The 4,318-nt window shown below is 40.6% G+C and overlaps 1 non-coding gene across 1 annotated transcript; it reads right to left on the bottom strand.

The window, feature by feature from the left end:
- Positions 1 to 468: 468 nt before the first annotated feature.
- On the bottom strand, positions 469 to 575 carry LOC128061915 (U6 spliceosomal RNA). Its single transcript, XR_008200766.1, has one exon. It is a non-coding gene; the product is annotated as a U6 spliceosomal RNA (small nuclear RNA).
- Positions 576 to 4,318: the final 3,743 nt, after the last annotated feature.

Here is a 4,318-nt window from a genome sequence, read left to right as displayed (position 1 = left end):
GTATACTAGATACTTGATGAATATTTGTTAAATACATGACTGAGTAAATGATATTTCTTTTAGTCTGTATGTTTAATTCAGCTTCCCCACCCATCTACTCACTCACAGTATCCGTAACTTCTTTATGGAAATTATTGCCTTTCTCAACTAAGCTGAAGAAGATCTGGAAAAAGAATTTGACCATACCTGGGTCATACTTTTGAAGCAGGATCTACCTACCACCATTCTCTAGTGGTTTCCCCATTGCTATCACATGCTCAAACCTGAGGCCTTTTTTGGAGAGAGGCATAAGAGAACATAGGCAGTCTCCAGTATATTGAAATGAGTTAACATGGCATTGCTAATTATTGTTTAATTCATTGGTAAGTTCTGAAAGATCATCAAAAATTGTAAATTGTAAATCAGTCTCTCTGGATCAAGAGACTGGTCGTTTATTTTATTTTTTTTATTTTTATTTTTATTTTTAAAAAAAATATGGAACGCTTCACGAATTTGCGTGTCATCCTTGTGCGGGGCCCATGCTAATCTTCTCTGTATTGTTCCAATTTTAGTATATGTGCTGCCAAAGCGAGCACTGGTCGTTTATTTTAAGAAAACCTATATAATATCCTCAGTGATAAAAACAAAGAAACCTAAAAGTCAGGGTAAGTGTAACACATGGAGCTCTGCTAAGTCCCTAAGTAGTCCCAAGAGGATGGTCATTCAGTTTTATAAAAAATCCTGAAGTCCTCCATTTTGCCATCCGTAGAACATCTGTTCCTAAATACAGGGGCACCAGCACGTGAATGAACAAATGACTAATTTGTCCTCATCTGACCAGAGCCCCCTCGGTCATCAAGCCAACCCAAAAGTAACAGAAGGCACTGTCCTGAATTTCCCTAAGAACCAACAGCACCCAGAATTGTAAAACCAGGACAATAAAATCCCCAAGTATTAGCATCCATTCTCCAACCACGTTGCTGAGCGGCTTAGAGCCAAAGACAGGAAGAAGCAATGCCTGTCAGCTGTTTCACAGAAAGGCTCCCAAGTGATCTCTTTCATATTCCTGGAGAAGATCCATCACCCTTCTAGCGGCATGAGAAAGACCTCCAAACAGGCGAGCACCGTTACACAATGCTCATTACACTGTTACACCACTACCACTTCAGCTGTCACAGGGCAGAAAAGAAAATCCGTGTAACTGGAAGATGTGGAACAAAGATTAAGGTAATATAAGATTCTGGTTGTTTTATCCAATAAGCAGGATTTCAAATTTGGGCTTCTACATATAGAAACTATGTGCATTTAGAGCCTTAAAATTCATACAAATTCCTCTAAAATAGCCACTGATGAGATCATCTGTAAAAATGTGGAATCTGGGTTAGATGACCTCTATAGCCCCTTTCAGCTCTAACCCCTGTGAGTCTCACTATCTCTGCGTTCTAATAACATGGGTTTGCTTTTTTGCTTATTAAATATTTAGAAAAATAAAAACTGCAAAAGTCAAAAATTAGCAAATATTATGTGACTGGATGGAACTGGGCAGCAGAGGGTGAGATGATTAGATGGCATCATCAACTCAACAGACATGAATGCATATACATAATTTTATTTTATTTATTTATTTTTTAAAAAAATTTTATTTTTACTTTATTTTACTTTACAATACTGTATTGGTTTTGCCATACATTGACATGAATCCACCACGGGTGTACATGCGTTCCCAAACATGAACCCCCCTCCCACCTCCCTCCCCTCTAATTTTATTTAATTAGAAGCAGAAGAACCTCTTTGCATGGTGCTTTTATACAGTTAAACTCCAAAGTGCATGTGTGCTCAGTTGAGTCCAACTCTGCAACCTCATGGATTGTAGCCCACCAGTCTCCTCTGTCCGTGGGACTTCCTATGCAAGAATACTGAAATAGATTGCCATGCCCTCTTCCAGGGGATCTTCCCCACCCAGGGATCGAACCCATGTCCCCTGTGGCTTCTGCATTGGCAAGCAGATTTTCTTTACCACTGGACCACCTGGGAAGCCCTGGTGTTGGGAAAATTTGAAGGCAACAGAACTGGGCAGCAGAAGATGAGATGATTAGATGGCATCATCAACTCAACAGACATGAATCTGAGCAAACTCTGGGAGATAGTGAAGGACAGAGGAGCCTGGCCGGCTGCAGTCCATGGGATCACAAAGAGTTGGACATGACTGAGCACACATGCACTTTGGAATTTAAAGTGGATAAGACAACAACAACTTCCAAAATTGTCATTCTGCTCAGTACTGCTAATCCGTTCATTGAGCTTGCCAATCACCTCTACAGAACAGGAATGATTTAATTTCAATCCAAATCAATTTTATTTTGCATAAAGGAGATTTTTTTTTTCAAGATTTGCCCCAGGCCTTTAATCTGAAAGGATAATCCCCCATATTTATATAGCATTGTTAACTCTCAAAGACTCTTCTTTTCTATTATCTGTCTGGAGTGTAAGCTCCATTAGAGCATGATGGTCCAGCGCACAGCAGGTGTCAAGTAAGTGTCAGTTGAAATGAATGAATGTGATACTCACAACAACTCCGTGGGTGGACAGGGATCTCCTGGCTAAGGGTGTATCTGCCAGAGGTGGGAACTGAGGGCACAGGATCCAGGTCAGGAAACCAGCCAAAGTCACACAGGGGCCAAATGTCAATGTTGAGTGGATTCTAATTTTTTAAAAAAAAAAAGCTGTGAAAGATGGTCATGAAACAAAAGGAGAGTACTGAATATAGAATGGGTATTAGATAGCATTATAGACTATTACTTTTCTTAGATAATAATGGTATTGTGAGTATTTAGGATAATGCCCTTGTTCTTAGGAGATACATGCAATAGCTGAGTGCCAAAGAATCAATGCTTTCAAACTGTGGTGCTGGAGGAGACTCTTGAGAGTTCCTTAGACAGCAAGGAGATCAAATCAGTCAATCCTAAAGGAAATCAACTCTGAATGTTTATTGGAGGGGCTGATTCTGAAGCTGAAGCTCCAATATTTTGGCCACCTGATGCAAAGAGTCATCACATTGGAAAAGACCCTGATGCTGGGAAAGATTGAGGGCAGAAGGAGAAGGGGATGACAGAGGATGAGATGCTTGGATGGCATCACTGACTCAATGGACATGAGTTTGAGCAAACTCTGAGAGAGAGAGCAAAGGACAGGGAAGCCTGGCGTGCTTGCAGTCCATGGGGTCGCAAAGAGTGGGACACAACTTAGAACTGAACAACGATAACAATATGTTGAGGCAGTATCGTGATATCTAAAACTAGCTTTCTAACGAACATTTTTACCAGTTCAGCAAGAAGAAAAGATACAGCAAATATTGCAAAATGTGAACATTTGGTGAATCTATGTGGAAAGCAAACGGATGTTCTTAGAAATACTCTTTCAAAATTTTCATTAAAAGTTGGGAGGGGAAGGCAATGAAAGAGACCACAGGGGGAAATTGTAGATGTGACTATATGAAAACTTTCATCCTCTCTAGCTGTGGTTTATTTGGGTGGTAGGACTTTATTGGACTCTTTCCCTTTATACTTTCCTAAATTTTTCATATGAGTAGATATTTTATTTGTAATAAAATTATTAAAATTTAAATCATGTAGCAACTACAGGATGAATCTCCAATACCTTTCTAATCTATGGCCATACCACCCTGAATGTGCCCAATCTCATCTGATCTCAGAAGCTAAGCAGGGTTCGGCCTGATTAGTACTCGGATGGGAGACCTTTCTAGAATCACAGGGTAGCAGATTGTATCTTCCAAAGATGGCTCTATTTATACATTTTTCCCATCCTACATGCATGTCTTACAACCTCCTATATGAGATAAGATCTCTGTCTCAAGCTTATGAACCTGAACCTCAACAGGGACTTGTGGCTGCCCAAAGCACTGGAGTCTGGCAGACCATCACTAAACGTGTGACTCTGAAGCCCAGCCCATGCAAAAGATACAACCTCCCTCTCTTTCTCCTTCTCTCTTTAGATACTTGCCCTTAGAACTCAGTCATCACATTGTAAGGAAACCCAGCCCACATAGAGAGGCCCAGTGCAGATATCCTGGCTGACAGCCCCAGCCAGCCCCCAGCCATGAGCCAGCATCAGCCACTGTCATATGGTGAGCGTGGATGATCTCTCAGATGGTTCCAGTCTTTGAATTTTCCAGTTGATGCTCCAGATATTGTAGATCAGAAACCAGATCAGAAACCTCCATTCTGTTCCTGGTCTGAATTTTTGACCAAAGAAACAGTAAGAGGAAATAAATACATTATATAATGCATGATTATCGTGCCTCAAGGCACTATGTTTTGGG

Source organism: Budorcas taxicolor, chromosome 16 (assembly GCF_023091745.1).
Source record: "Budorcas taxicolor isolate Tak-1 chromosome 16, Takin1.1, whole genome shotgun sequence".
Taxonomy (NCBI): domain Eukaryota; kingdom Metazoa; phylum Chordata; class Mammalia; order Artiodactyla; family Bovidae; genus Budorcas; species Budorcas taxicolor.
Note: the sequence above shows the minus strand (reverse complement) of the source record. Positions and strands in the feature narration are given on the sequence as shown.